The sequence below is a fragment of the Rhipicephalus sanguineus genome, chromosome 3, assembly GCF_013339695.2.
Source record: "Rhipicephalus sanguineus isolate Rsan-2018 chromosome 3, BIME_Rsan_1.4, whole genome shotgun sequence".
Taxonomy (NCBI): Eukaryota; Metazoa; Arthropoda; class Arachnida; order Ixodida; family Ixodidae; genus Rhipicephalus; species Rhipicephalus sanguineus.
In genome coordinates, this window is record NC_051178.1 from 210,930,702 (window position 1) to 210,940,884 (window position 10,183).

The following is a 10,183-nucleotide window of genomic DNA, read 5'->3' on the forward strand; positions in this document are numbered from 1 at the left end:
CCCGGCTTTTATACAATTTCAAAAGAAAAAAAAAAGCATATACAGTGTGGTTTATACATTAATCGATAAAGCAACAAATTCCACAAGAACTTCAAAATGCGTCATAATGCAGACAGTCACGAAACTAACCGTATGAAACACGCACCCTTAAAAACTAAACACAGCAAAAGAAAAGATACAAAAGCAGACTAGTTAACCTGTTTGCTGCAGCTCTTGTTTACGCATAATGCATACAATCACGAAACTAACCATGATCCACGCGCCCTTAAAAAGTAAACACAGCCAAAAAGTGATACGAAAGCAGATTAATTGACTAGCTTGCTGCAGCTCTTGTTTACGCTCGTTTATAAATTTTTAAAAATAACAGTCCTTGTCAGCCGCGTTCTTACTCCGCTCGAGTTTTAAATGCGAAGCATTTCTCAGCGAACCTTTGGCACATTCAGCGTTTCTATATACGTACAGGCACTGGTAATTTAAATGCGAGAGCGTTAAGAAAAACCGGCATCGGCGACGTTGACCCGACGAATGGAAAGAATAGATACAGTAAAACCTCGGTGATACGATCACGGCTCGTACGAATTTCAGGGTGATACGAATATTTCTCTGGTCCCGACCAAGGCCCATTATTAGCCTGCATTGCATTGGAGTACGGTTGTTGCGAACCGATTTTCACCCCGCGACGTTTGATACGAACGTACGCTAGCGCACAGGTACGAACAGGTGCTGCCCGCGCTGTTGCAGAAGACGCGGCAGTCACACGCGGGCGCGGGCATACGCGACCATCAACGGTGCGTCGTTGCCTTCGAGGTAGCGTAGTATTTTTTTTTATAAGACTGTAAGACTAAGGCGGTCACGGAGCACAACACATCTGGTTCATTAATTACACATGCGCATGCACCGTATATTACGAGTACAAGTATGAATATTGTTGACGTCTATAAAGCTTACTGGCAATCATTCAGAGCTGTTCATGACGTCGTTGAGGCCCTGAAAAACACTGAATCAAAACGTATGCCAACTTCCTTCTGTCGCATACTAATTTTCCGTGTTTTCTGGTCATACGAATTTCGAATGACACGAATATTTTGGATAACCCCGCGAGATTCATATCACCTGTGGGATTAAACGGTTTGAGAGCCTCAATAAAGAGACGTTGTGGGGCGCTCGCATGGGCGTGACACAACTACAGTGTACTAGAAGGGGGCAGTGGAACGAACGAAGCGGCCGCGCCGCATGTCGGGTGATGCTCCGACGGGCGATCGTAGCGGCGGCGCTGTAGTCACTTTGTACTGAAGCTGTGGAGAGCGTCTGCATTTGGCGCGCGCTTCTCGCAGCCTACGAAAGCGTGTAATTGCGCGTTTTGAGCGCGTTTAACACATTACTAAGCTTTAATCAGTGTCTTAACACCTTCTACACGCTGTGGTGCACGAGTGAATATGCAGGCATGCCAAAATTGCTCCGAGATATTCCCTGTTTTTGGAGTCTGCCGGCCCCCAAAGAAGGCGACAATCGGATTTTGGACCTAGCTCCTCACTGATTGCTGTGCGGTTTGCAAGCAACACTTCGAGCCGCGCTACACTATAAGTGACTACGAAGAAATGAAAAACCAGCGACGAAAGCCTACAATTCTTCTGCCGGCAGTCTCTACGATGTCCAGAGCATTGATCCTTATATGACCCTAGCAAAAATGCCAATAGAATTTTCTATTGGTCTTATAGAAAAATCTTATTTGTTGTATAAGTGCGCTATTGGAGCTTTATAGGTCTTATTAGAATTCTATTGTCACCAATAGAGACCAATTGACGACATCTATTTGTCACCGATAGGAGCAATAAATTTTTTATTGGTGCCTATAGCTGGCAGCTCGAGCTCCAATGCGCTCGACTGTTTCATGAGTAACCTGAGTACAAATAACTCTATCACAACCTTTATGTTAGTGACGGCTGAGTTCTGCCAGTTTTGCTATGTTTCTTTAATGTCGAAAGGCTACCTTGTTTCAACAGCGTGCTTCCGCGCATAGGCGTGCGCAGGGTCCCCCTGGGGGGGGGGGGGGCGAAGTCGGGCGAATGTTCTTCGCAGCACCCTCCCCCATCCCTATTAAGTCAATGTATGGGGCAGAATTGTGGCGAATTGGGCCTGTTGGTTGATCATCTTGAACACTTCGCAGCGCAGAAAAAACAGACACAAAGAAAAGGACACCAGACAGCATACGAGCGCTTTTATATGTTGTCTGTGTCGTTTTCTTTGTGTCCGTTTTTTCTGCGCAGCGATGGGGCAGACTTTACACCCCCCCCCCCTCTATTAGGTGACCAGGGGGCCCCCCCCCCCCTTTGCGCACGCGGTTATGCGTGCGACCTCTAGGTGCTTAAAGTACCAGGAAGCCAAGCCACCTGCAGGATCCGAGCCGAAGGCGCGCTCCGAGGCAAAAACTTCATGCATCATGGCTTATCTCAAGCATCTTAAAATGCGCAGATGTAAATATAGCCCGTCGGTTATTCTGCCTAAGTTCACTGCAACCAGTTCTCCTTTTCAATGGACAGCTTATATTGCACTTTTCCTGACCTATCGATGCCATTGCAAAAACTTCTTTTTCACAATGCATGTTTTGTATTATAATTTCGTTGCTTTATTATACGTGAAGCCAGGAGGGGCGGTGGTGCTCTACGCTTTGCGATATTATGTTTTTATATATATGTGCATATTTACACGCACATTACGGGCAGTAAAGTGTCACCTCCCCACCCGGCGCCAATAACAATATCCACGCAACGCCCCTGAGGACGACCGTTATTTGTACCGGTCTAGTTACCGTTGACTTCCAATACCTTTGAGCCCTCGTAATGTCGAAAAAGTCACATTTGCACAGGGCATTTGTAAAGATGCGCACCGTACACACAGCTTGGCCAACGCGCAGTAAATGTTCGGCGTGCTTTCGGCAGAATATTCAGCACACAGCTTTCTGAGCACACTTAAATTCCAACACAGCAGCTCAGTTACTTTGAATAAACTAGACGCCGAATCACCACCAGAAGAAAGCACTAAAACAGAAGAAATAAGAATAAAGCACGCCCTTTGTGTTTCCTCTGTCTTTTTCTTGTGGCGGTCGTTCGGCGTCTAGTTAATTGACAGTAATGTAACTAGCCCAGCAATGAGTTCGGCTTAATTACACCGAGATCGTGAATCTTCACGGTCGGTATCAGCCCATTTTCATTTTTATATTTTGCGTACCTTCCAGCAGTCACTTCAGCTACAAGAACCGATTTGCACTATCTCTCAAAGGCGTTTATGAAGCAAGCATCCATTAAAAGCTTTGAAGTTTCGTCCATCAAGGCTTACGAGGACAAGTCCTACGCTTAATAATGATAGACACGCTACGAAAGCCGCGTCAGTAATAGTGCCGATTAGCCGGGTGCCGCCGACGCGCCCAGCAGTTCTTGCGCGCGGCGCCGCGCGGCTTCAGTACCGAGCGACTGCAGCGCCGCCGCTACGGTCGACGCGGAAGGCATCGGGCGGCGAGGCGCGTTCACGCCACTCGACAGTTCTAGTACACTCTAACACAACGCACCGGGAGTCCTGTTACTCCGTGTCTCCGTCTCGTTCTCTGTTCGAACCCGATACAACACAAGTTACGACATGGTGTCAGAAGTGGGGTGCAAGTGGTGAGATCGGGAACGACAGCAGTCGAAGTAGAGACCACGCTGCAGTAGGTTTCATTGACCGGATTCACGGCGAAAGCAAAAGGCACCGGTGGACGCGAAAGAAGAAGCAACATGGCGGCCAAGCAGCAGCCGAGCCAAACGTGCGTCGGTCTCGCGCCATCGGTGTAGCCGGAATCGACAGGTCAAAACCACGCGTCTAGAGTGCACCCGCAACAAACGGACAAGAATTTGCCTGTGAGCATGAGCAACGAGCGCACCGCAAGTGACCACAACGACAACGGTCAAGGACAGATCACGATGGCAACAGGTGGGCCCCAGCAGACGCCGCTGGGTGTCGGGTTCGCACCACCGGCGCCGTTGGACTTCCAGAGGCCAGAAGAGTGGACAGCGTGGCGGCAACGCTTCATGCGTTACAGGCGAGTGTCGCGTTTGGCAGAGCAAGACGGAGCAGCTCAAGTAGACGCTTTGATTTATTGTCTCGGGGGAGACGCGGAAGATATTCTAGCGGCGTCGACGCTAACCAAAGAAGAGCAGGAGAACTTTGAGAAAGTGATTGACATGCTGGAAAATCATTTCATCGGTAAAAGAAACATAATATACGAAAGGGCAAGGTTCAATCAGAGGCGGCAGGAGCCTGGAGAGACAGTGGAAGCTTTTGTGACTGCTTTGCACAGATTGGTAGCTCACTGCGGATACGGAGCACTGAAAGATGAAATGGTGCGCGACAGGCTAATTGTGGGCTTACAGGATGCAAAGCTGTCGGAAACGCTACAGAGCTATCCAGATCTCACGTTGGAGACTGCTGTACAAAAAGCTCGCCAGACAGAAGCGGTTCGAAAGCAGCAAGCCGTGGTAAGACAGGAACTCTTATCCGGAGAATCGTCTGTTGATGCCTTGCGAAAGGCCGGTAAAGGAGCTCCTCCAGAGCTGCTCAAGCAAAAACGTCCTTCAACACAAAGAAAAGGGCACCATGGTTGTAGCAGATGTGGTGGACATGAGAAACATGACCGCATCAACTGTCCGGCTTCTAAGACAAAATGCCATTCTTGTGGGAAAAAGGGGCACTGGGAAAAGATGTGCCGATCAAAAACGCTCAGAGAAGTACAAGAAGGTGCTGCGCCAGAGCAGGTGTGGACTTTGGGAGCCCTGCGTATGAACAAAACAGCAGAGGCGTGGAGAAAAATCATTGATGTCGGTGGAGAACAGATCAGCTTCAAGATAGACACTGGAGCAGATGTAAGTGCAGTGCCGGCAGGAAGTGTGACTGCTGTTAAAACTGTTACTCCGACCACGACAAAACTATATGGCGCCGGGGGACAGCCACTTAAAGTAGTAGGCAAGCTTCACGCGGTACTTAAGTGTGGTGGAAACACTTTCCGTGAAGAGCTCTACGTGGTAGAGGACTTAGAAGAGGCTCTCCTTGGACGTCGAGCAAGTTTAGGCTTGAAACTTGTGCAACTTCTGCAGCAAGTCACAGAAGATTCCCGAGAAAAGTACCAGGCGAAGTTCCCTGAATTGTTCGCCGGGATAGGAGAAATGCAAGGAGAGTACCATATCAAGCTTAAGCCAGAGGCCAGACCAGTATCCGTCAGTACTTCCCGCAGAGTTCCCTTGCCGCTGCTTGAAAAGGTGGAGGCCCAATTAAAGGAGATGGAGAGAAATGGCATCATCAGAAAAGTGGAAGAGCCAACTCCATGGGATGCTCAACAGCAGCAGGCATTTGACCAGGTGAAGAAAGACATCCAAGAAGCAGCGACACTCACTGTGTATGACCCCAAACAACAGTTGATAGTCTCTGCAGATGCATCTTCTTTCGGTCTTGGTGCTGTGTTGTTGCAGAGAGACAAGGACAGTCGTGAAAGGCCAGTTGCATTTGCGTCTAAAGGACTGAGTGAAACGGAGAGAAGATACGCTCAGATTGAGAAAGAGGCATACGCTATTACATGGGCATGCGAACGCTTTGAAAAGTTCCTTGTAGGGACGAAGTTTCATGTCCAGACTGACCACAGACCTCTGATCTCATTGCTGGGCGATCGAGAACTAGACAGAATTCCAGCAAGGATTCAGAGATTCAAGCTGAGACTCATGCGTTTTGACTACTCCATCGAGCATGTTCCGGGTAAAGAGATGTGGATTGCAGATGCACTCTCGAGAGCCCCAGTAGAAACTGCAGAGAGTATGGAAGAAGAGGTCGAAGCATATGTTCAGATAGTGACAAGTTTGCTGCCAGCATCGAGTGACTACCTAAAAGAAATAGAGTTTGCACAGACTGATGACCCAGTGTGCCGACAAGTGAAAGAGTATTGCACTAGAGGCTGGCCAGGCAAGGGCAAAATTCCGCCTGAGATTGTCTCCTACTTCCAATACCGAGACAGCCTCACGGTGCAACAGAATTTACTTGTGAAAGACAACAGGTTGGTCATTCCAAAGTCTCTATGGAAGAAAGTGCTTGGCCAACTGCACGCGGGACATCAAGGGGTGTCCAAGTGTAGAGAAAGGGCGAAACTGTCAGTGTGGTGGCCAGGACTAAGTACTCAAATTCAAGAGATTGTCGCAAACTGCACGACCTGCATCCAAGAACGGACTCCAAGAGTGGAGCCCATGATTGAGTCAGAGCTACCAGATTATCCATGGCAGAAAGTTGCTGCTGACCTGTTTGAACTGAAAGGCAGGCACTATTTGATCGTCGTGGACTACTATTCCCGTTATATAGAAGTATGTTATCTGCGGAACACGACTACGGATACGGTGATAGCTCTGTTGAAATCGTTGTTTGCCCGTCACGGAATACCAGAGACGTTTAGGTCAGACAATGGACCCCAGTTCACCTCAGGGAAGTTTGCGAACTTCACAAAGGAATACCAAATAAAGCATGTCACGAGCAGTCCGCACTATCCCAAGAGCAACGGTGAAGCAGAAAGGATGGTGAAAGTTGCCAAAGACATCCTCAAAAAAGCTGAAGACCCAAATATAGGACTCCTCATGTACAGGACGACTCCTGGACGCAGTGGATATACTCCAGCTCAGCTCCTAATGGGAAGACAGCTCAGGACTACTTTACCTACACTGCCATCCCAGCTGACCCCTAAGTTGCCCAACCATGAGGAATTCCGCCGGAAAGATAAAGAAGAGAAGCGGAAGCAAACCCAAAGCTACAACATTAGGCACAAAGCCAGCGATCGAAGCGAAATGACCGCAGGAAGTCCAGTATGGGTGACAATACCTGGCACTACAGGCCGGCTCGTGAAGAAGAACGACAATCCAAGATCATGGGTCGTCGATACTCCACGAAGACAACTCGTTCGGAACACACACCATTTGATTCCAGCCCCGGCAACTAGGGAAGATCACGCAGACATCGAAGATGACCCAGTGGAAGCAAACCAAGAAACACCAGGAACGGTGGCTACATCAAGGGATGAAGAGGACAGCGTTGACCCCGCCTTGAGTGAAGAAAAGGGCGTGTTTTCAAGATATGGTCGACGCATTGTGAAACCCGTCAGGTACCGGAACTGACCAATTCTTCCGCTTGGGGGAAAAAGAGATGTGGGATTAAACGGTTTGAGAGCCTCAATAAAGAGACGTTGTGGGGCGCTCGCATGGGCGTGACACAACGCACCGGGAGTCCTGTTACTCCGTGTCTCCGTCTCGTTCTCTGTTCGAACCCGATACAACACAAGTTACGACATCACCGATGTTTTACTGTATTAGGATCACAGCAGGAATCGAACCCAAGCATTCCGCGTGGCAATCAAGTATTCTACCACAGGGGCACGCCAGGTCTATAAACTGGTTTGGAAAAACAGCCTATGCAGGCGTTATGTCGGGGTGCTGGCTATGTAATTTTGCAAGAAGGCAATACACAGTACGTATGTACTCCTACGATACAGGCGTCATATCATGATTAACGTCTGTGGTTCCAGTATTGGCTCCGCTTGGCAGTCTTCGACAAATTGTAAATGTGGTTATCGAGTGGATCGCAGTCCAACAAAGGAGACATCCACAACACTCGCTTGTCACCAAAGGAGAGGAGAAATTCGCCACCTGTGGAACTTCCGCGCGGGCTCAAGCGACGACCCACACGTTTTCTGCCTGGAGCATTATGGCGGTCGTCGGCTTCAGCGGTGGCGCGCTGCCTCCACTCCAGAAGTTTCTTTTTTAACCTCCTTGGAGTGACCTGAGGTAGCGAGGCATTTGTCCATGCCTTGTGTTGTAGTACGGTCCCTAGAATATACTGGCTAGTCTGCCGTCTCCGCGCCGTCCCCATGCAAGGCCGCGTCCGCGCAACGGATGCTTGCGCAGGGGGCGCTGCGGTCCATCGGAGCGCCTGCACGGTGCATGTCGCGCAGGAGGAATCGGTGGAGTATCGCGCCTTGCCTTTTATTTTGCGCTCCCGCATGAACTCCACGTTTTCGTTCTGTTCGTGTGGGCAGAGACTGGAACATCTTGAACCGACCAAACATTGCATTCAACGTCGTCTCTTGTCTGGACACTGCCGTGATCACACTAAGATCAGTGGTGGATCCAGACGCTCATTTAAGAGCGCGCAGTTACTCGAAGCAAAACCAAAGGGCCAAAAATTGGCTTTTATTTTTTTCTTAAGGAGTTACTCTTATCAAGACTGCCATCATTATATATATGCTGTTAAATTGTCCTTACGAAGGTACCAAACATTTCTAAGATCAGTTTTTAATAAGCAACAATTCTGAGAGTAAGAACGTTACTTCAGATATATTTAGTGTGCTTGTCTCGTAATTATAAAGGTTGGTTCTCGATGTGTTACAGAGACAATAAACGCAGTGCAGTTCTCAGAATGGGTGAGTATATTAATTACAGACATTGTAATGTTGGAGAACATTTTTTTTAACGATAAGAGTTCATGCGGTTTCGCTCAGAGTGTTATTAGATCTACTTACTGTCCTACAATATATATATATATATATATATATATATATATATATATATATATATATATATATATATATATATATATATATATATATATATATATATATATATATATATATATATATATATATATATATAGCTTGCTATATAGCTTAGTGCCTAGAATATACTGTATATTCTAGGCACTATAATATAGCTCTACAATGACGCCACAAATAAGTTGCGCCTCCAACAGGCTGAGACATTTACAGCAGAAGCTTGGCACATCAGAACAATGTGTATCAGCCGAAGCACAGACATATGGTATCTTTTCCACGAGTACCTTGCCACAAGGTTCGAAATTATAAAATGAAAGGGGTGTTGGCTTTCATAATGTGCGTTTGTATTTGGTTTTTGGCTCCTCCACTGAAAATATATAGGTTCGTTCTTTAATGACACTGTTGCATGCCGAAATGAGCGGGAAATAGGCTCAAAGCGCAGCACATGTAAGAACACATTCGCGGCACAAGAAATACTCATTCGCGGCACAAGAAATACTCAACCAGATGTGTCGTTCAATGTCAGTTTGTCGACTGCTCGCCCACCGCACATGTTTCGCGCTCCTTATTTCTTTCGTTTTTTTTTTTTTTTTTTTGAGGTATATGGATTAGCTGACCGTTCTCTCGCATCGTAGTACAAGGTATTCGAAATCGGTTACATTTCCAAAACAGAGAACACACATGACAGACTGGCGCTGCTTTTCGCCTTTCGGCTATTCACGTTTAGGTTGTTCTTCGGTACAGGTCTCCCTTTCGCAAGCGGGTAGCGAGCATATGTCCTCATGAAAGTATAAAAATAGAAACACTATTTTTTGTACGCTTTAGACCACCGAAAAAGAGCCTAAAGTGTCCCTCCAACAAGCGACGATCAAGGATTCGTCACTGTACAATGGCTTCACGTGAGAAAGCAGAAACAGATGGTTTCATTCCTTCCGGGCTGTCAGAGTGTGACGCTAAAGGTGATGCCAAGCATCACAAATGCTCATATCCATCCCAATGCATTTGAAAAAATAAGGATGGCACCCTTTTCAACTTTTCGGCGATGAATTAAGCCGTTAGGGGGTTATTTTTATATTCCGACAAAGTCGAGAAAGCTTGTGGCCCCGTGGAGCCAATTCTCAAAGCTTTATTAACAATATGAACAGGTTAATTAGAATATAATGACCTCCCGAACGCCAAAAAAAGCCCTATACCCAAATTAGCCTAACTGTGCGTTTCTGAAAGCATTTCTGGGTTATTTAAAAGAATGGGAGACACATGCCACCAACACAATTGGCGGTTTCCTTTCATCGAGCACAGCAGAAGCGCTCCGTGTCACAATTGAGAGCACAGTGCAGCTGCTCGAATTCCTCAGGTCTGCTGATTTTAGACATTTGATGACCTCAAATTTAAGCCAGGACAAGCTGGCAAATATATTTGGACTTGTTCGGCAGTCTTCTGGCACAAATGATCATCCCACTGCTGCAGTTTTTGATTACTATAAATGCCCTTGCATTTTACAACCTCGCAAGACCACCAAAGTCGGGGAACTGTTCGCCGCAAGTCATCAGCTATCTTTTATCTGGGAATGACATAAAG